Source organism: Nerophis lumbriciformis, linkage group LG13, assembly GCF_033978685.3.
Source record: "Nerophis lumbriciformis linkage group LG13, RoL_Nlum_v2.1, whole genome shotgun sequence".
Lineage (NCBI taxonomy): Eukaryota > Metazoa > Chordata > Actinopteri > Syngnathiformes > Syngnathidae > Nerophis > Nerophis lumbriciformis.
In genome coordinates this window covers 36,082,595-36,103,865 of record NC_084560.2, presented here as the reverse complement: position 1 = coordinate 36,103,865, position 21,271 = coordinate 36,082,595, and the positions used below count along the sequence as shown (strand labels likewise).

At 38.8% G+C, this 21,271-nt stretch overlaps 1 protein-coding gene and 24 non-coding genes across 27 annotated transcripts in view; 14 read left to right on the top strand and 11 right to left on the bottom strand.

Moving 5' to 3' along the window:
- LOC133613398 (contactin-associated protein-like 5) overlaps window positions 1-21,271 on the top strand; it is a 314,549-nt gene that overhangs the window by 129,343 nt on the left and 163,935 nt on the right. The window lies entirely within an intron of this gene.
- trnal-uag (transfer RNA leucine (anticodon UAG)) lies at window positions 5,438-5,510 on the top strand. The gene has a single exon. It is a non-coding gene; the product is annotated as a tRNA-Leu (tRNA).
- trnav-aac (transfer RNA valine (anticodon AAC)) lies at window positions 5,722-5,794 on the top strand. The gene has a single exon. It is a non-coding gene; the product is annotated as a tRNA-Val (tRNA).
- trnav-uac (transfer RNA valine (anticodon UAC)) lies at window positions 6,393-6,465 on the bottom strand. The gene has a single exon. It is a non-coding gene; the product is annotated as a tRNA-Val (tRNA).
- trnav-uac (transfer RNA valine (anticodon UAC)) lies at window positions 6,771-6,843 on the bottom strand. Its single transcript has one exon. It is a non-coding gene; the product is annotated as a tRNA-Val (tRNA).
- On the bottom strand, window positions 7,395-7,467 carry trnav-gac (transfer RNA valine (anticodon GAC)). Its single transcript has one exon. It is a non-coding gene; the product is annotated as a tRNA-Val (tRNA).
- Window positions 7,758-7,830, top strand: trnav-uac (transfer RNA valine (anticodon UAC)). Its single transcript has one exon. It is a non-coding gene; the product is annotated as a tRNA-Val (tRNA).
- trnav-uac (transfer RNA valine (anticodon UAC)) lies at window positions 8,418-8,490 on the top strand. Its single transcript has one exon. It is a non-coding gene; the product is annotated as a tRNA-Val (tRNA).
- Window positions 10,503-10,575, bottom strand: trnav-gac (transfer RNA valine (anticodon GAC)). Its single transcript has one exon. It is a non-coding gene; the product is annotated as a tRNA-Val (tRNA).
- Window positions 11,917-11,989, top strand: trnav-aac (transfer RNA valine (anticodon AAC)). Its single transcript has one exon. It is a non-coding gene; the product is annotated as a tRNA-Val (tRNA).
- Window positions 12,300-12,372, top strand: trnav-uac (transfer RNA valine (anticodon UAC)). Its single transcript has one exon. It is a non-coding gene; the product is annotated as a tRNA-Val (tRNA).
- On the top strand, window positions 12,625-12,697 carry trnav-uac (transfer RNA valine (anticodon UAC)). Its single transcript has one exon. It is a non-coding gene; the product is annotated as a tRNA-Val (tRNA).
- trnav-aac (transfer RNA valine (anticodon AAC)) lies at window positions 15,215-15,287 on the bottom strand. Its single transcript has one exon. It is a non-coding gene; the product is annotated as a tRNA-Val (tRNA).
- On the bottom strand, window positions 15,547-15,619 carry trnav-aac (transfer RNA valine (anticodon AAC)). Its single transcript has one exon. It is a non-coding gene; the product is annotated as a tRNA-Val (tRNA).
- Window positions 16,017-16,089, top strand: trnav-aac (transfer RNA valine (anticodon AAC)). Its single transcript has one exon. It is a non-coding gene; the product is annotated as a tRNA-Val (tRNA).
- Window positions 16,426-16,498, top strand: trnav-uac (transfer RNA valine (anticodon UAC)). The gene has a single exon. It is a non-coding gene; the product is annotated as a tRNA-Val (tRNA).
- On the top strand, window positions 16,757-16,829 carry trnav-aac (transfer RNA valine (anticodon AAC)). The gene has a single exon. It is a non-coding gene; the product is annotated as a tRNA-Val (tRNA).
- trnav-aac (transfer RNA valine (anticodon AAC)) lies at window positions 17,540-17,612 on the bottom strand. Its single transcript has one exon. It is a non-coding gene; the product is annotated as a tRNA-Val (tRNA).
- trnav-aac (transfer RNA valine (anticodon AAC)) lies at window positions 17,870-17,942 on the bottom strand. The gene has a single exon. It is a non-coding gene; the product is annotated as a tRNA-Val (tRNA).
- On the top strand, window positions 18,340-18,412 carry trnav-gac (transfer RNA valine (anticodon GAC)). Its single transcript has one exon. It is a non-coding gene; the product is annotated as a tRNA-Val (tRNA).
- trnav-uac (transfer RNA valine (anticodon UAC)) lies at window positions 18,749-18,821 on the top strand. Its single transcript has one exon. It is a non-coding gene; the product is annotated as a tRNA-Val (tRNA).
- On the top strand, window positions 19,081-19,153 carry trnav-uac (transfer RNA valine (anticodon UAC)). Its single transcript has one exon. It is a non-coding gene; the product is annotated as a tRNA-Val (tRNA).
- Window positions 19,459-19,531, bottom strand: trnav-uac (transfer RNA valine (anticodon UAC)). The gene has a single exon. It is a non-coding gene; the product is annotated as a tRNA-Val (tRNA).
- On the bottom strand, window positions 19,757-19,829 carry trnav-uac (transfer RNA valine (anticodon UAC)). The gene has a single exon. It is a non-coding gene; the product is annotated as a tRNA-Val (tRNA).
- trnav-aac (transfer RNA valine (anticodon AAC)) lies at window positions 20,184-20,256 on the bottom strand. The gene has a single exon. It is a non-coding gene; the product is annotated as a tRNA-Val (tRNA).

Below are 21,271 nucleotides of genomic sequence, written 5' to 3'. Positions count from 1 at the left end.
TTAGGCTGTACATCAAGCAAGAATAGGAAATAATTCCACCTGAAAAGCTTCAAAAATTGGTCTACTCAGTTACCAAACATTAAAATGACGTGGCAGACCATGTTAAATCATGTGGTGGGCTACTTTAAAATGATGTGGAGGGCCAGGTTAAAATGTAGTGGTGGGCCACACATTAAAGTGATGTAGAGGGCCACCATGAAATGATGTGTAGGGCTACTCAGTGCTTATGGCGCCACCTGTTGCTTGGACAATGTACGCAGCCTCTGTGTGCAGCCGTGGAGGACAAACACCGCCCCCCCATAACCTCCCCACTCCCGCCCCCACCGTCAGACGTAGCTAAGCACGATCCAAAATGGCAGCGCTGGCGAAAGTGAGTCGGGGCGGGATACTTCCCGATGGCGGCAAGCGCGTTGACAGGAACATCCAATTAGGCGGCGACAAAAAGCGGGTGACAGTCCTCCCTGGCAGAGGTCTACGCTAACGAGCTGCTCCCCCACAGCCCGGCGTGCGGCGCGCCATCCCTCATTAGCTCGCTCAGCTGCAGGGCTGCCGCTGAACAGGTGCGGCAGGACCGGCGCCTCGGCAAAGGTCCGGATGCGGCCCGAATGAGACAAACGGCAGTTAAATCCCCGGGGAACACCGCGGCGTTCTATCTTCCCTCGCTTTGGACGCCTTATGGCGCGCTGCAGGCCACCTTGTCGCCATAGCGAAGAAGCTAAATGTGCACACGGTCCCTGTTTTAACGAGCGCATTAGCAAACATTTAGCGGCACGTATAGGTGGGAGTGTGTGTCCTCGCCGCCGTAAATGTGCACCTATTTAACGACTGAAAAGCGAGGAAATAATCAAATTTAATCACGGAGAGCGGCGAGCGGACACTTTATGGCTTTTAAGGCCTTTGCGTTGTTTATGGGCCGTTGTGTGAGGGCTAAAAGTAGCACTTAGCATTAACAACTAATGCGGAGCTTGTTTGTGGCGTGCAGAGAGTGGACTCCGGGAATTGCGCACATCAAGGCTGTGGTGACCTTTTGTGGCTCGACGTGAAGGTGAAAACATCGAAAATACCCGTCAATCGGATGCAGCGCGGTTCCATCACCGATAATGACGCTAATGCATCTTCCAGGTAGCATTAATCAAGCCTGGATGCTAATGCAACGCTAATATCTCAGCTATGGCTACCTGTATTATTAATCATGCCACGTGAACTCATGAAAAACTGTTTGGCTCCACTGGGAATTGAACCCAAGGACCTTTTGCATGTAAAACAGCAAACTAGCTTGATATGTATAGAAATAGAAACTACAACGTGTGGAACAAACCGGCTTATAAGACAGGTACCGTATTTTTCGGAGTATAAGTCGCACCGGAGTATAAGTCGCACCGGCCGAAATTGCATAATAAAGAAGGAAAAAAACATATAAGTCGCACTGGAGTATAAGTCGCATTTTTTGGGGAAATGTATTTGATAAAAGCCAACACCAAGACTAGACATTTGAAAGGCAATTTTAAAATAAATAAAGAATAGTGAACAACAGGCTGAATAAGTGTACGTTATCCATCCATCCATCCATCTTCTTCCGCTTATCCGAGGTCGGGTCGCGGGGGCAGCAGCCTAAGCAGGGAAGCCCAGACTTCCCTCTCCCCAGCCACTTCGTCCAGCTCCTCCCGGGGGATCCCGAGGCGTTCCCAGGCCAGCCGGGAGACATAGTCTTCCCAACGTGTCCTGGGTCTTCCTCGTGGCCTCCTACCGGTCGGACATGCCCTAAACACCTCCTTAGGGAGGCGCTCGGGTGGCATCCTGACCAGATGCCCGAACCACCTCATCTGGCTCCTCTCGATGCGGAGGAGCAGCGGCTTTACTTTGAGCTCCCCCCGGATGACAGAGCTTCTCACCCTATCTCTAAGGGAGAGCCCCGCCACCCGGCGGAGGAAACTCATTTCGGCCGCTTGTACCCGTGATCTTGTCCTTTCGGTCATAACCCAAAGCTCATGACCATAGGTGAGGATGGGAACGTAGATCGACCGGTAAATTGAGAGCTTTGCCTTCCGGCTCAGCTCCTTCTTCACCACAACGGATCGATACAGCGTCCGCATTACTGAAGACGCCGCACCGATCCGCCTGTCGATCTCACGATCCACTCTTCCCTCACTCGTGAACAAGACTCCGAGGTACTTGAACTCCTCCACTTGGGGCAAGATCTCCTCCCCAACCCGGAGATGGCACTCCACCCTTGTACGTTATATGAGGCATAAATAACCAACTGGTATGTTAACGTAACATATTATGGTAAGAGTCATTCAAATAACTATAACATATAGAACATGCTATACGTTTACCAAACAATCTGTCACTCCTAATCACTAAATCCCATGAAATCTTATACGTCTAGTCTCTTACGTGAATGAGATAAATAATATTATTTGATATTTTACGGTAATGTGTTAATAGTTTCACACATAAGTCGCTCCTGAGTATAAGTCGCACCCCCGGCCAAACTATGAAAAAAACTGCGACTTATAGCCCGAAAAAATACGGTATTTAATTTTTTAAAAACTGAAAAAGTTCAACCTAAATATAGAATATTATGAACTTTGTTGTCATAGCACTTAAAAAGGAAAAGAACATGAGTTTTCAGTACAAGAGCAGACTTGCAATATACAGTTGCAGGGGTAAGCAGAACAGGAACAGACTGATGGGTCACTAAAAGGGCGGCGCCCCGTAAAGTAAAGTCAGCATGCTAACGGTTAGCATGCGTCACATACCAAGTCGTATGACTCTGAGGTGTACAGCGGAGAAATTGTCTCGAAAGGTTAAAGTTAAAGTTAAAGTACCAATGATTGTCACACACACACTAGGTGTGGTGAAATTTGTCCTCTGCATTTGACCCATCACCTTGTTCACCCTCTGGGAGGTGAGGGGAGCAGTGGGCAGCAGCAGTGCCGCGCCCGGGAATCATTTTTGATGATTTAACCCCCAATTCCAACCCTTGATGCTGAGTGCCAAGCAGGGAAGTAATGAGTCCCATTTTTATAGTCTTTGGTATGACCCGGCCGGGGTTTGAACTCACAACCTACCGATCTCAGGGCGGACACTCTAACCACTAGGCCACTGAGTAGGTTAGCATGCTAACATTTAGCATGCGTCATATACCAAGTTATATGACTGTGGCGTACAGCTGAGAAATTGGCTAAAAAAGTTAGCATGCTAAAGTTAACATGCTAACAGTTAGCATGCGTCACATACCAAGTCGTATGACTCTGAGGCGTACAGCGGAGAAATTGGCTCGAAAGGTTAGCATGCTAACATTTAGCATGGGTCATATACCAAGTTATATGACTGTGGCGTACAGCTGAGAAATTGGCTAAAAAAGTTAGCATGCTAAAGTTAACATGCTAACGGTTAGCATGTGTCACATACCTAGTTGTATGACTCTGAGGTGTACAGCTGAGAAATTGGCTTGAAAAGTTAGCTTGCTAACAATAGCATGCTAACAGTTAGCATATGTCACATCCTAAGTCAAATGACTCGAAGCGTACAGCTGAGAAATTGGCTCAAAAAGTTTGGTATTTAATTTTTTTAAAACCCTGAAAAAGTTCTACCTAAATATAGAATATTGTCATGTCTGTGTGATCATGTTTTTGTTTTAGTCATGTTCGGTTTTGTTTTTGGACTTTTTGTGCACTTTTGTTTTGTCACCATAGCAACCATTAGTTTTCACCTGTCACGCACCTGTTTCACGTTTTGAGTCACGCACCTGTTTTCGTTAATCATGTCTATAGTATTTAAGTTCATTGTTTTCAGTTTGTCGTTCTGACGACATCCCACAATTATGCTCTACACACTCTTCATCCTCTTAGATCCTGCTTCATGTCCCATGCCAAAGTAAGTTTTTGTTCCATGTTTATAGTCTTTTTGGTTTCATAGTTTGTTCTCCGCCATTGTGCGCGCCTTTTGTTTACTTCCTTTTTTTGTAGATACAGTGTTTAAATAAAAATGTACTTACATTCCCGTCTCGCCCGAGCCAACTTGCCGTTGCATCCCGGAAAAGCAAACACCCAGGACCAAGTCATGACAGAATATAATGAACCTTATTGTCATTGCACTTAAAAAGGACAAGGAAATGAGTTTTCAGTACAAGAGCAGACTTACAATATACAGTTGCAGGGGTAGGCAGAACAGGAACAGACTGATGGGTCACTAAAAGGGTGGTGCCCCGTAAAGAGGGAGAAGGAACGGTGGAAAAAAACAAAACAATAAACAACACTAAGTAATGATTACAAAAAAATAATACAAACAAAGAGCACATATGAGCACATATGTACGACCCAAAAAACTGGAGACTTGCAACAAGGGGTGGGGGGAGTGGCATGCGGACTGAAGCTGCAGCCATCAAGGCGCTGCTCCGTAGTCCATCATATTGCGGTGGGTGAGCAGCGAAGGCGTTGGACGGGGGTATGCGTGCATACCTGTGTAGTAGTAGTCCATGGGTGCGTGTTTTGTCCATAAGCCTGAGAGAAGTCCCAACATGCCCCAAAAAGGGTGTGATTTGCATGCCAGGCCACTAGTTGGCGATGTAATGAAGGAGCGACAAGCATGCATGCCAACTGATTTTAGTAGTCCATGGGTGCGTGTTTTGTCCATAAGCCTGAAAGAAGTCCCAAAATGCCTCAACAGGGGTGTGATTTGCATGCCAGGCCACAAGTTGGCGATGTAATGAATGACAAGCATGCATCCCAACTGATTTTACGCTTAAGGTTTGTCAAGCGTCATTGTCTTTGTTGATATGATGATATATATGCTATTGTTGTATAAGAGTAAAGTAGTAAGATGGTTCCACTGGGGATCGAACCCAGACATGATAACTACTACACTATAGATATGTCATATATAATGTGACAACATGTCAACATACCTGCATATAGTTAGAACCAAGTTCAAACTAGGAATGTTTAACTACTTTGAGTTCCCAAAACAACTAAAAGTGGTGTAATGTGCATGCCAGGCCACTAGTTGGCGATGTAAATAAGAGCTCCAGACATGCACAGCGGTGTCACAATTGAGGGGAAAGTGAGGATGTTGTATCGGGAAACCTGGGCTTGTGTAAAGTTTAAATATGTTTTTTTCTGTCATTTAAATATGTATGTTATGAAAAAAAACATTGATAGACAATATATATCGTTTAAACAATGGTAGTGCAGGATTTACTTAGTTCCCATTTTAAACTCACAAATACACAAAAGGGCTTTTGAAAAATATTTCTGTGAGCAAGCATTTGCAAATTTTTCTTCACACTGCCAACTTGTGGCCTGGCATGCACATTACACCATTTTCAGTTGTTTTGGGAACTCAAAAAAGTTAAACATTCCTAGTTTGAACTTAGTTCTAATTATATTCAGGTATGTTGACATGTTGTCACATTATACACAGCATATCTATAGGTTCCATAGTGTAGTAGTTATCATGTCTGGTTTAGACACGGAAGGTCCTGGGTTCGATTCCCAGTGGAACCATGTATTTTTCACTACTTTACTCTTACACAACCAATACAGTAGAATGTTTACTTAAATTATTGTATCATTATTTTGTAGCTTCTTTCTTTACATCGCCAACTAGTGGCCTGGCATGCATATTACACCACTTTTGGTTATTTTGAGACTCCTGCATACACAATTAATCCACTCTGCACAAATTAAAACACAGTAAATCTTCCTGACACACATGGGTTCCATAGTGTAGTAGTTATCACGTCTGCTTAACACGCAGAAGGTCCTGGGTTTGATTCCCAGTGAAACTACGTCTATCACAAGCCACTGCATTGCAAAAGATAACGATTTTGTCAACACTTATACCACAAAATATACCATTACCACACCATTTTCAGTTGTTTTGGGAACTCCATCCATCTATCCATTTTCTACTGCTTATTCCCTTCGGGGTCGCGGGGGGGCGCTGGAGCCTATCTCAGCTACAATCGGGCAAGTTGCCAGTTTTGGGAACTCAAAGTAGTTAAAACATTTTTAATACATATGTAAACATCTTAATTAGATTTTTTTTATTTCTTTTAAAGATGGAATTAACATATCATATCTACAACATACTGTATCTACATTAACCTCCCTAAATATTTTTTTTATAGAAAGCTGTTTTTGTTTTTTTTTGCAGAAAAATGCCAACAAATACCATATAAAGTGGCCAAAATATGATTTTAAATAATCATATAACCTGTCATTATTCACTTAAACATCATTATAAATCTGCCAAGTTTTTATTTATAAACACAATTTTTTTAATTATGATTATATTATTTTTAGTGCAACTTTTGGGGTACGGTACAAGCTTCCCCCTGTGTTTAAAAACTAGTAACACCTCTGTTTCTAACTTTGTGATAGACATGGTTCCACTGGGAATCGAACCCAGGACCTTCTGCATGTAAAGCAGACGTGATAACTACTACACTATGGAACCCATGTGTGTTTGGAAGGTTTGCTGTGTTTTCTCATGCTCAGAGTTCCCAAAAACAACTAAATTTGGTGTAATAAGCTTGCAGGATAAGCTTGTAACACATGTTGGAAGTGTGAAAAAAGACTTGCAATAATTGTTCACGTAAATATAAATATAACAGACAAATGCGTTTTTTAAAGTTATTTTGTGCATTAGTGAGTTTAAAATTGGAACTAAGTAAATACTGCACTAGCAGTTTGGTAATGGTATATTTTGCAGAATAAGTGTTAGCATAATCTATATTTATAGCAATGCCATTGTGATTGATATAGTTCCACTGGGAATCGAACCCAGGACCTTCTGCGTGTAAAGCAGACGTGATAACTACTACACTATGGAACCTATAAACAACTTTCAATGGTGTAATATACATGCCAGGTCACTAGTTGGTGATGTGAAGAAAAACTAGACTGTCCGTCCAGGTCTTACAGAATAGTTTGTCGGTCATGTACACTTTGGGTTGTGTTTGTGAAAAATACTGTTTTTCATTGTAAATATTTCACTGTGTTTTTATTCATGTAACAATACCAAAGTGACAAAAAACACTGTCATATAAATGTCAGTCCACCAGCTGGTCTTTGATACATGTAATTGAGGACCCTCATACTACACTATGGACCCCCAGAATGCACTGCAGTGTAGTGAGAACCAAGTTCAAACTCGGAATATTTAACGACCAAAACGACTGAAAGTGGTGTAATATGCATGCCAGGCCACTAGTTGGCAGTGTGAAGAAAGACTTGCAACTGTGTGTTTGTGTAAATATTTTCAAAAGTACTTTTGTGTATTGGTGAGTTTAAAATTAGAACTAAGTAAATACTGCAAAAGCATTGTGGTAATGTTATATTTTGTGTGTATGTATAGCATCCCTTCAGCAATGCTTGTGATAAACATGGTTCCACTGGGAATCGAACCCAGGACCTTCTGCGTGTCAAGCAGACGTGATAACTACTACACTATGGAACCTATAGATATGGTGTATATATTGTGAAGTTCAAACTAGGAACGTTTAACTACTTTGAGTTTGCAAAACAACTGAAAGTGGTGTAATGTGTAATGTCGTTACTTTAGTCTTACGCAACCAAAACAGTAAAATGTTTACTTAAAATTGTTTTATCAACAACGACAAAGACCTTTGACAAGACTTAAGAGATATTTTGGGAACTCAAACGAGTCAATCAATCGTTGTCTGAACTTGGTTCTAACTACATGCAGGTATGTTGACATGTTGTCACATTATATATGACATATCTAAAGGTTCCATAGTGTAGTAGTTATCATGTCTGCTTTACACGCAGAAGGTCCTGGGTTCGAATCCCAGTGGAACCACGACTGTCGCAAGTTAAATTATTTACTTTTCAAGAAGAGGTTTTGCAGTGAATCCTTAAAGGGGAACTTTGATGAGGTTATGACGTCTGTGTTGAGTGAAGTGTTCCATGCTAGGTTTGTTTTTATCAATCTGCAACGAACCATTTTTGATAATGTGGTGTAGGCAGTCTTAAAGATTCTTAATTTAAAACAAGCAACCTTATTATTGAACATTCACGACTTATCTTCTGATCTTAACATTTATGATTTTTTTTTGATAACATATATTTCAAATATATATATATATTTTTTTTTTTTTACTTTACACAAAATTAGGTTTCCTTTTTCCCTTTATAGGCTTTATTTACACTGCCAACTAGTGGCCTGGCATGCACATTACACCACTTTCAGTTGTTTTACATAACTCTGTGTAAAAAAAAAACACAGTCAGCCTTCCTGCCATGAATTGATTAACGTGGACTCCGACTTAAACAAGTTGAAAAACGTATTCAGGTGTTACCATTTAGTGGTCAATTGTACGGGATATATACTGTACTGTGCAATCTACTAATAAAAGTCTCAATCAAAATCAACCATTGCTACACATGGGTTCCATAGTGTAGTAGTTATCACGTCTGCTTTACACGCAGAAGGTCCTGGGTTCGATTCCCAGTGGAACTATGTCTATTGCAAGCAACACAATCATAATAGATCAAGATTTTGCTAACACTTATCCTAAAAATATGCAATTACCACAATGCTAATGCAGTATTCACTGAGTTCCATGTTTAAACTGAATAATACACAAAAGTACTTTTGAAAAAGATTTAGGTGAACAAGCAGTGGCAAGTCTTTCTTCGCACTGCCAACTAGTGGCCTGGCATGCGCATTACACCATTTTCAGTTGTATGGGAACTCCATCCATCCATTTTTCTACCGCTTCTTCCCTTTTGGGGTCGCGGGGGGCGCTGGAGCCTATCTCAGCTACAATCGGGCGGAAGGCGGGGTACACCCTGGACAAGTTGCCACCTCATCGCAGGGCCTGTTTGGGAACTCAAAGTAGTTAAACATTCCTAGTTTGAACTCAGTTATAATTTTATGCAATTTTTTAAAACATATGTAAAAAACTTTATTTGTTTTTCATTTTTTGAGATGGAATTAACATATCTATAAGATATCAACATCCATCCATCCATTTTCTACCGCTTATTCCCTTTTGGGGTCGCGCGGGGGGCGCTGGAGCCTATCTCAGCTACAATCGGGCGGAAGGCGGGGTGCACCCTGGACAAGTTGCCACCTCATCGCAGGGCCTGTTTGGGAACTCAAAGTAGTTAAACATTCCTAGTTTGAACTCAGTTATAATTTTATGCAATTTTTTAAAACATATGTAAAAAAACTTAATTTGTTTTTCATTTTTTGAGATGGAATTAACATATCTATAAGATATCAACATAAACCTCCAAAAGTATTTTTGTAAACACAGTTTTTGCTGTTGTTTTTTTAATGAAAAAGTGCCAACAAATGCAATTTCACTAAAATATGATTATAAACCTGTCGAGTTTTCATTTACTACAGAGTGTAAAGTAGAAATTATCTGATTCACGTAGAGTAAATACTATTCCCAATTATGATTATTTTATTATTAGTGCAACTTTTGGAGGATAAGCAACCCCCTGTGTTTAAAAACTCGTAACACCCTTGTTTCTAACTTTGTGATAGACATGGCTCCACTGGGAATCGAACCCAGGACCTTCTGCATGTTAATATGAACCCATGTGTGTCATGAAGGGTTTACTGCATTTTCTTTTACACAGATATCCCAAAAAATGACTACATTTGGTGTAATAAGCTGGCAGGATAAGCTTGTAACACTGGTTGGCAAATGCTTGTTCACCTAAATATTTTTTAAAAGTACTTTTGTGTATTAGTGAGTTTACAATTGGAACTACAGCTGTAGCGATGTGGTAATGGTATATTTTGCGAAATAATTGTAATATTGCAAAATGTTTATCTTTGTTTTGCTTGTGATAGACATGGTTCCACTGGGAATCGCCCTATTGTATTGAGAAAAACAACTGCTGAGATGCAAATGAGAAATCCTACTGTCAGTTAGTGAAGTGTAATTATCCCTCGTTAGCATTGAGGTATTGTTTGACACATCACTGTGGATCGACTACTACCAGTCCAAAATAATCGGAATTTTGCGAACCCTTATCCCGCAAAATATACTATTACCACTTCGCTAATGCAGTATTTACTTACTTCCAATTTTAAACTCACTAATACACAAAAGTCCTTTTGAAAAATATTTAGGTGAACAAGCATTTGCAAATCTTCCTCAACATCACCAACTAGTGGCCTGGAATGCATATTACACGATTTTAAGTTATTTTGGGAACTCAAAGAAGTTAAACATTCTATGTTAGATTTCCAGTGGAACCATGCAATATAAAGTGGCCAAAATATGATTTAAAAAATCCTATCACCTGTAAATATTCACTAAAACATGATTATAAATCTGTCGAGTTTTCATTTACTACATAGTGTAAAGTAGAGATTATTGTATTTATGTCATCATATTAATAATAAAACATGATTATTATTATATTATTATTAGTGCAACTTTTGAGGGATAAGCAACCCCCTGTGTTTAAAAATTAGTGACACCCTTGTTTCTAACTTTGTGGTAGACATGGTTCCACTGGGAATCGAACCCAGGACCTTCTGCGTGTAAAGCAGGCGTGATAACTATTACACTATGGAACCCATGTGGCTATGGAAGGTTTCCTTAGTTTTTTTCCACGCAGAGTTCCCAAAAACGACTAAAATTGGTGTACACTGTGTACATAGTGATGTAAGTTATAAGACAAACTGTGCCTTAAAGTATAACTACTACACTATGGAACATATGGATGTGTCATATATAATAAGACAAGATGTAAACATATGTGCATATAAATAATATCCATCCATCCATTTTCTACCGCTTATTCCCTTCGGGGTCGCGGGGGGCGCTGGAGCCTATCTCAGCTACAATCGGGCGGAAGGCGGGGTACACCCTGGACAAGTCACCACCTCAACACAGGGCCAACACAGATAGACAGACAACATTCACACTCACATTCACACACTAGGGCCAATTTAGTGTTGCCAATCAACCTAAAACAATGTTAAATGCACTAATAATTATATAGCCATAATTCATTATTATATTTTATTATGATTTGTATTTATTTACATGAATCAGATAATTTCTACCTTACACTCTGTAGTAAAGAAAAACTCTACAAATTTATAATCTATATATAATTTTTAAAAATTATTTGTTGGCACCTTTTTGTAAAAAATTAAACAATTAAAAAAATTTATATTTAGGAGAATTCATCTAAATATGTTCTCGATATGTTTATCATACACCTAATTAAGGTTTTTACATATGTTTTAAAAATTGGCATACAATTACAACCAAGTTCTTACAAGGAATGTTTGACTATTTTGAGTTCCCAAAAGAACTGAGAATGGTGTAATATATGGTGTGGTAATGGTATATTTTGTAGGATATGTGTTAGCAAAATCTTTATATTCAGCAACAGCATTATTTTGTTTGTGATAGACATGGTTCCACTGGGAATCGAACTCAGGACCTCCTGCATGTAAAGCAGACATGATGACTACTACACTATGGAACACATATATGTCTGGAAGGTTTACTGTGTTTTCTTTTGTAAAACAACTGAAAATGGTCAAATGAGCATGCCAGGCCACTAGTTGGCAATGTAAAGAAAGGCTACAGGGATGCACAACGGTGTCATAGTTGAGATTTTTCCGGGGGGGGTTTTCTGTAATTTAAATACGTAAATTTAAAGAAATATATTGATAGACAAAATATGTCATTAAAACAATGCTATTGCAGTATTTACTTGGATCCGATTTTGAACTCATGAATAGACAAAAGTGCTTTTGAAAAAATATTTAGGAGAACAAGAATTTGCAAGTCTTTCTTCACACTGCCAACTAGTGGCCTGGCATGCACAATACACTATTTTCAGTAGTTTTTTTAGAAACACTGCGCAAACGAAAGCACGGTTGTAGTTTTTGCCACAAGTGGGTTCCATAGTGTAGTAGTTATCACGTCTGCTTAACACGCAGAAGGTCCTGGGTTCGATTCCCAGTGGAACCATGTCTACCCCAACCAAACACTTGTTGCACAAATTATACCATTATCACACCGCTAGTGCAGTATTTACTTACTTTAAACTCACAAAACACAAAAGTGTTTTTGAAAAATAGGTGTGTGTTATATATATATTTCGGTGAACAAGCATTTGCAAATCTTCCTTCACATCGCCAACTAGTGACCTTGCATGCACATTTTACCATTTTCAGTTGTTTTGGGAACTCAAAGAACTTAAACATTCCTAGTTTGAACTTGGTTCTAACTATATTCAGGTATGTTGACATGTTGTTACATTATATACAGCAAGTCTATAGGTTCCATAGTGTAGTAGTTATCATGTCTGCTTTACACGCAGAAGGTCCTGGGTTCGATTCCCAGTAGAACCATGTACTTTTCACTACTTTACTCTTACACAACCAAAACAGTAGAATTTTTACTTAAAATTATTGTATCAACAAAGACGCTTGGCAAGCCTTAAGAGAAAAAGCAGTTGGCATGCATGGCTGTCATTCCTTCACATCGCCAACTAGTGGCCTGGCATGTATATTACACCATTTTTGGTTATTTTGAGACTTCTACATACACAATGTATCCACTCTGCACAAACGCAAACACGGTAGACTTTCATGACACACATGGGTTCCATAGTGTAGTAGTTATCACGTCTGCTTTACACGCAGAAGGTCCTGGGTTCGATTCCCAGTGGAACCATGACTATATATATACTGTATTAAAAGTGGCGAGCTGGTGGACTGACGTGCATATGACAGTGTTTTTTGTCACTTTTGGTATCGGTACATGAATAAAAACACAGTGAAATATTTACAATGTAAAACAGTATTTTTCACAAACACAACCCAAAGTGTACATGACACAAATCTTTAAGTCACACAAACACCGACAAACTATTCTGTAAGACCTGGATGGAAAGTTTATTTTTTCTTCACATCACCAACTAGTGGCACTTTAACTTTAACATTCCTAGTTTGAACTTGGTTCTAATTCTTAGCAATTTTTAAAACATATGTAAAAACCTTAAATATTGTTATTTATTGTTTTACAGATGGGATTAACATATCTACAACATATCTAAATCAACCTCCCTAAATATTTTTTTAAAGAAAGTTTTTTTTTGTTTTTTTTAACAAAAAAGTGCTAAAAAATTCAATATAACATGGCCAAAATATGATTTTAAATAATCATATAACCTGTCATTATTCACTTAAATATAATTAGAAATCTATCAAGTTTTCATTTACTACAGAGTGTAAAGTAGAAATGATCTGATTCATGTAGAGCAGGGGTGCTCAATACGTCGATCGCGATCTACCAGTCGATCGCAAAGGTAGTATTGGTAGATCGCATTACATTATTAAATTTTTTGATTTTATTTATTTATTTATTTTTGATTTTTTTTTTTTTTTTTTTTTTTTTTTGTGTGTCCTGTCCAGCTTCTCAGGCAAATCATATAGTTGATGTAGATGCCCATGTCGGCTGTTCAGATTTACTTTACAAAAGAGAAGTGTAGGATACTTCTCTTGTTGCCTTATTTGTATTTGACTTTATTAAATGTATTTATATTATCATTTAGTGCAGCCAGGCCGGAGCAGGAGGGGATAGAAAGAGAAAAAAAAGAAGACAGAGGGGGAAATTGTGGGGACAAGAGGGGGATTAGACAGAGAGACAAAAACAACAACAGCAAATAACAACAACAACAACAATAGAGCAACATCAGCAAATACGACATGTACAAATATGATGGTAAAAGTAATAGCAAATAAGCAGTTAGCGAAAAATAAAAAATAATACAGAAATGACAATGAGCATTATTACACTACAAATGGATCAATACAAATACCAATAGAAATAGCGCTATTGATAATGAACAATACCAATAATTTACCTTTATTATCAACAATACAGTTGTTTAAATGCAACAATACATATACGTAATGATAACTTGAGATACGAAAGAATGCAGAAAAATGGAGGGGGAGAAAGAGAAGCAACCCACATTAACCTTGTAGATTGTTATAGTCACAATAGGTTAAGCTTTGTCAGTGTGCCGTGTGTTACACCCAGTTTACCCTAGAGCAGGGGTGCTCATTACGTCGATCGCGAGCTACCGGTCGATCTCGGAGGGTGTGTCAGTCGATCACCAGCCAGGCATTAAAAAAATAGTCCTAAAAATGAGCGATCATAAATCTTCACAATGACGTCATTTTCGTCACTTGATTGACATTCACGGCACCCGAGGGTCTTCTGAGATGACACTGGCTGCTGCCAGTTCATTAAAATTACCGACTGGAAGGCGAGAAACACTTTATTTCAACAGACTCTGGCGCCGTACCTGTCGTCAAAACTCCAAAGACCGACTGCACAGTTACACAGTTGCGCTAACAAAATAGGAGTCTCAGAAAGCTGGCGTGCACAAGCTAGCAAGCTACGGAGTTTGCCGACAATGTATTTCTTGTAAAGTGTATACAAAGGAGTACGGAAGCTGGACAAATAAGATGCCAAAAACCAACCACTTTCATGTGGTATTGGACAGAAAGGAGGACTTTTTTTCTCCTCCATTCGAAAATGCGGACCTTATCAGCACCACTGTCTGATTCCAATCAATGCAAGTCATCAGAATCAGGTAATACACCAACTTATATTCTTGTCTTCATGAAAGAAAGGAATCTATATGTGTTAAACATGCTTGTATTATCATTAAACACCTTTAACTTGTTAACAATATTAACTATATGTATTTAACATGCTTGTATTATCATTAAACACCTTTTATTTTTTAACAATATTAACTATATGAGTTAAACATGCTTTCATTATCTTTACACACCCTCTACTTGTTAACAATATTAACTATATGTATTAAACATACTTGTATTATCATTAAACACCTTTAATTTATTAACAATATTAACTATATGTGTTAAACATGCTTGCATTATCATTAAACACCTCTAACTTGTTAACAAAAACATATATTTCATAAATAAGTAAATATGAATTATATATATGAATGAGGTAGATCCCCACGACTTGATCAATTGAAAAGTAGCTCGCCTGCAGAAAAAGTGTGAGCACCCCTGATGTAGAGTAATACGAATCATAATAAAACACAATTATTATTTTATCATTATTAGTGCAACTTTTGGGGGACAAGCAACCCCCTTCGTTTAAAAACTAGTAACACCTCTGTTTCTAACTTTGTGATAGACATGGTTCCACTGGGAATCGAACCCAGGACCTTCTGCGTGTTAAGCAGACGTGATAACTACTACACTATGGAACCCATGTGTGACAATAAAGGTTTACCGTGTTTTCATTTGTGCAGAGTGGATAATTTGTGTACATATGAGTACCAAAATAACCAAAAGTGGTGTAATATACATGCCAGGCCACTAGTTGGCGATGTAAAGGAATGACAAGCATGCATGCCAACTGCTTTTTCTCTTAAGGCTTGTCAAGTGTCTTTGTCACTGTTGATACAACAATTTTAAGTAAACATTCTACTGTTTTGGTTGTGTAAGATTAAAGTGAAGAAAAGTACATGGTTCCACTGGGAATCGAACCCAGGACCTTCTGCGTGTTAAGCAGACGTGATAACTACTACACTATGGAACCCATGCGTAGCAGGAAGCTCTACTGTGTTTTTTTTTCATAGAGTTTCGTAAAACATCTGAAAGTGGTGTAATGTGCATGCCAGGCCACTAGTTGGCGAAGAAAGGCTGCAGGCATGCACAACGTCATAGTTGGGGGGGTTCTATAATTGAAATATGTAAGTTATAAAAAATGTTGATAGACAAAATATATCATTAAAACAAAGCTAGTGCAGTATTTACTTAGGTTTAATTTTAAACTCACAAATACACAAAAGTGATTTTGAAAAATATTTAGGTGTACAAGCAGTCTTTCTTCACACTGCCAACTAGTGGCCTGGCATGCACACTACACTATTTTCAGTTGTTTTTTCAGAAACACTGCGCAAATGAAAACACGGTTGTAGTTACGTACAGACATGGGTTCCATAGTGTAGTAGTTATCACATCTGCCTGACACGCAGAAGGCCCTGTGTTCGATTCCCAGTGGAACCATAACTATTACAGCCAAAGCAACTGCAGTTTTGCTAACACTTGTCGTGCAAATTATACCATTATCACACCACTAGTGCAGTATTTACTTAGTTCCAACTTTAAACTCACAAAAACACAACAGTGTTTTTGAAAATATGTGTATATTATATTTGTATTTCGGTGAACAAGCATTTGCAAATCTTCCTTCATACTGCCAACTAGTGGCCTGGCATACACATTACACCATTTTCAGTTGTTCTGGGAACTTAAAGTAGTTAAACATTCCAAGTTTGAACTTGGTTCTAACTACATGCAGGTATGTTGACATGTTGTCACATTATAGATGGCATATCTAAAGGTTCCATAGTGTAGTAGTTATCATGTCTGCTTTACATGCAGAAGGTCCTGGGTTCAATTCCCAGTAGAACCATGTGATTTTCACTACTTTACTCTTACACAACCAAAACAGTAAAACTTTTACTTAAAATTGTTGTATCAACAGCAACAAAAACACTTGACAAAAGTTAAGAGAAAAAGCAGTTGGCATGCATGCTTGCAGCTTCTTTCTTTATATCACCAACTAATGGCCTGGCATGCATATTACACAACTTTTGTTTTTTTTTGAGACTCCTGCATACACAATTAATTCACTCTGCACAAACACAGTAAAACCTTCCTGACACACATGGGTTCCATAGTGTAGTAGTTATCACGTCTGCTTAACAGGCAGAAGGTCCTGGGTTCGATTCCCAGTGGAACCATGACTATATATATATACTGTATATAAAGTGGCAAGCTGGTGGCCTGACATGCATATGACAGTGTTTTTTGTCACTTTTGGTATCGGTACATGAATAAAAACACAGTGAAATATTTACAATGTAAAACAGTATTTTTCACAAACACAACCCAAAGTGTACATGACACAAATCTTTAAGTCACACAAACACCGACAAACTATTCTGTGAGACCTGGACGGAAAGTTTAGTTTTTCTTCACATCACCAACTAGTGGCACGTTAACTTTAACATTCCCAGTTTGAACTTGGTTCTAATTCTTTGCAATTTTTAAAACATATGTAAAAACCTTAAATATTGTTATTTATTGTTTTACAGATGGGATTAACATATCTACAACATATCTAAATTAACCTCCCTAAATATTTTTTTAAAGAAAGTTTTTTTGTTGTTGTTTTTTTAAAAAGTGCCAAAAAATTCAATATAACGTGGCCAAAATATGATTTTAAATAATCATATAACCTGTCATTATTCACTTAAATATAATTAGAAATCTATAGAGTTTTCATTTCCTACAGAGTGTAAAGTAGAAATGATCTGATTCATGTAGAGTAATACAAATCATAATAAAACACAATTATTATTTTATCATTATTAGTGCAACTTTTGGGGGACAAGCAACCCCCGTTGTTTAAAAACTAGTAACACCTCTGTTTCTAACTTTGTGATAGACATGGTTCCACTGGGAATCGAACCCAGGACCTTCTGCGTGTTAAGCAGACGTGATAACTACTACACTATGGAACCCATGTGTGAAAGAAAGGTTTACCGTGTTTTCATTTGTGCAGAGTAGATTATTTGTGTACATAGGAACACCAAAATAACCAAAAGTGGTGTAATATACATGCCAGGCCACTAGTTGGCGTTGTAAAAGAATGACAAGCATGCATGCCAACTGCTTTTCTCTTAAAGCTTGTCAAGTGTCTTTGTCACTGTTGATACAACAATTTTAAGTAAACATTCTACTGTTTTGGTTGTGTAAGATTAAAGTGAAGAAAAGTACATGGTTCCACTGGGAATCGAACCCAGGACCTTCTGCGTGTTAAGCAGACGTGATAACTACTACACTATGGAACCCATGCGTGGATGGAAGCTCTACTGTGTTTTTTTTTCACAGAGTTTCGTAAAACATCTGAAAGTGGTGTAATGTGCATGCCAGGCCAGTAGTTGACGTAGAAAGGCTGCAGCCATGCACAACGTCATAGTTGGGGGGGTTCTGTAATTGAAATATGTAAGTTATAAAAAATGTTGATAGACAAAATATATCATTAAAACAAAGCTAGTGCAGTATTTACTTAGGTTTAATTTTAAACTCACAAATACACAAAAGTGCTTTTGAAAAATATTTAGGTGTACAAGCAGTCTTTCTTCACACTGCCAACTAGTGGCCTGGCATGCACACTACACTATTTTCAGTTGTTTTTTCAGAAACACTGCACAAACGAAAACACGGTTGTAGTTACTTACAGACATGGGTTCCATAGTGTAGTAGTTATCACATCTGCCTGACAGGCAGAAGGCCCTGGGTTTGATTCCCAGTGGAACCATGATTATCACAGCCAAAGCAACTGCAGTTTTGCTAACACTTGTCGTGCAAATTATACCATTATCACACCACTAGTGCAGTGTTTACTTAGTTCCAACTTTAAACTCACAAAAACACAAAAGTGTTTTTGAAAATATGTGTATATTATATTTGTATTTCGGTGAACAAGCATTTGCAAATCTTCATTCATACTGCCAACTAGTGGCCTGGCATGCACATTACACCATTTTCAGTTGTTCTGGGAACTTAAAGTAGTTAAACATTCCAAGTTTGAACTTGGTTCTAACTATATGCAGGTATGTTGACATGTTGTCACATTATAGATGACATATCTAAAGGTTCCATAGTGTAGTAGTTATCATGTCTGCTTTACATGCAGAAGGTCCTGAGTTCAATTCCCAGTAGAACCATGTGACTTTCACTACTTTACTCTTACACAACCAAAACAGTATAACTTTTACTTAAAAGTGTTGTATCAACAGCAACAAAAACACTTGACAAAAGTTAAGAGAAAAAGCAGTTGGCATGCATGCTTGTAGCTTCTTTCTTTATATCACCAACTAATGGCCTGGGATGCATATTACACAACTTTTGTTTGTTTTTTGAGACTCCTGCATACACAATTAATTCACTCTGCACAAACACAGTAAACCCTTCCTGACACATATGGGTTCCATAGTGTAGTAGTTATCACGTCTGCTTTACAGGCAGAAGGTCCTGGGTGTGAATCCCAGTGGAACCATGACTCTATATATATATATATATATATATATATATATATATATATATATATATATATATAAGATGGTGAAAATATGATTCCATAAAATCATATAACTTGTAAATATTCACTAAAACACATGATTATAAATCTGTTGAGTTTTCATTTACTACAAAGTGTAAAGTAGAGATTATTTTATTCACGTCATCATATTCATAATAAAACATGACTATGATTGTATCGTTATGAGTGCAACTTTTGGGTGATAAGTAACCCCCGGTGTTAAAAAACTGGTGACACCTCTGTTTCTAACTTTGTGATAGACATGGTTCCACTGGGAATCGAACCCAGGGCCTTCTGCGTGTAAAGCAGACGTGATAACTACTACACTATGGAACCCATGTGCATCAGGAAGCTTGACTGTGTTCGTGTTTGTGTCAGAGTCTCAAAATGACTGAAAGTGGTGTAATATGCATGCCAGGCCACTAGTTGGCGATGTAAAGTATTGACAAGCATGCATGCCAACTGTTTTTCTTTTATGGCTTGTCAAGCATCTTTGTCGCTGTTGATACAACAATTTTATGTAAACATACAACTGTTTTGGTTGTGTAAGAGTAAAGAACATGGTTCCACTGGGAATCAAACCCAGGACCTTTTGCCTGTAAAGCAGATGTGATAACTACTACACTATGGAACCCATGTGTGGCAGGAAGGTTTTCTGTGCTTTCTTTTACACAGAGGTTTATAAAACAACTGAAAGTGGTGTAATGTGCATGCCAGGCCACTAGTTGGTGATGTAAATAAGAGCTACAGACATGCACAGTGGCGTCATAGTTGAGCGGAAAGTGAGGATGTTGTATCGGGTCCCCAAGCTCAGAGGGAAACCGGGGCTTGTGTAAAAAATAAAGATTTTTTTTTAAATATAAATATATAAATTATCAAAAAAAAACTACTGTCATTACGCTCTGTGGAAATTGTATATTTTGCGCGACAAGATTTAGCAAAAGCTTAAATGTTAGCAATACTGCACTTGTTTTGCCTGTGATAGACATGGTTCCACTGGGAATCGAACCCAGGACCTTCTGCGTGTTAAGCAGACGTGATAACTACTACACTATGGAACCCACGTGTGTCAGAAAGGGCAACCATGTTTTCATTTGTGCATAGTTTCCAAAAAACAGGTGAAAATGGTGTAATATGCATGCCAGGCCACTAGTTGGCAGTGTGAAGAAAGACTTGCAACTGTGTGTTTGTGTAAATATTTTTCAAAAGTACTTTTGTGTATTAGTGAGTTTAAAATTGCAACTAAGTAAATACTGCACTAGCATTGTGGTAATGATATATTTTATAGGATAATTGTTAGCAAAATCCTTATCTTTAGCAATGCTTTGTTTTGTTTGTGATAGTCATGGTTTCCACTGGGAATTGAACCCAGGACCAAGATGTTGCCAAAGACTGCATTATAGCCGAATGTCACAAAGGTCTCACTGTTCTGCTCGCATTCCCCAGTCATTTGTGGCAGCTTGAAGGTACTTCGAACAGCTGTCAGCGTCTTCCAATGTGTCGATACGCCAGAGAAATCCAATCAGCAGATGTCCTGTTATCATGTTCCAAATAGGTAGATATTAGAGATGCGCGGTTTGCGGGCACAACCGCGGATTATCCGCGGATCGGGCGGATGAAATTAAAAAAAATTAGATTTTATCCGCGGGTCGGGTCGGGTCGGGCGGTTGAAAAAAAAAAATTTAGATTTTAAATAGATTCAGGCGGGTGGCAGTTAAACCAATTCGGAAATATATATACATAGTTAAATGTTGTTACCCACATACGAAAAATGAGCAGGCACCTGCTGCATATGCAGCAGGTGAAAAAAGAAAAGAGATGGACACTTTTACGGAGCGGAGAAGGGACGCCTCGCCGGGGTCCGGGACCGAGGCCCCTTCCCCCGAGAGGGCCCCACCGGGAGCCGTAGCTGAGGCAATCCGCGAGAAGGGCCCGACGCACGTCCAGGGTCACCACCGCGCCCACCGCACCGACACCCCGCCTCGTCCGCCTTCGCCGCGGCCGGCGTCACGCGCAGCAGGTAAGCAGCTTACCTGCCCGCCACCCCCGTGGCCGGGGGCTCGTAACAGGGGTCAC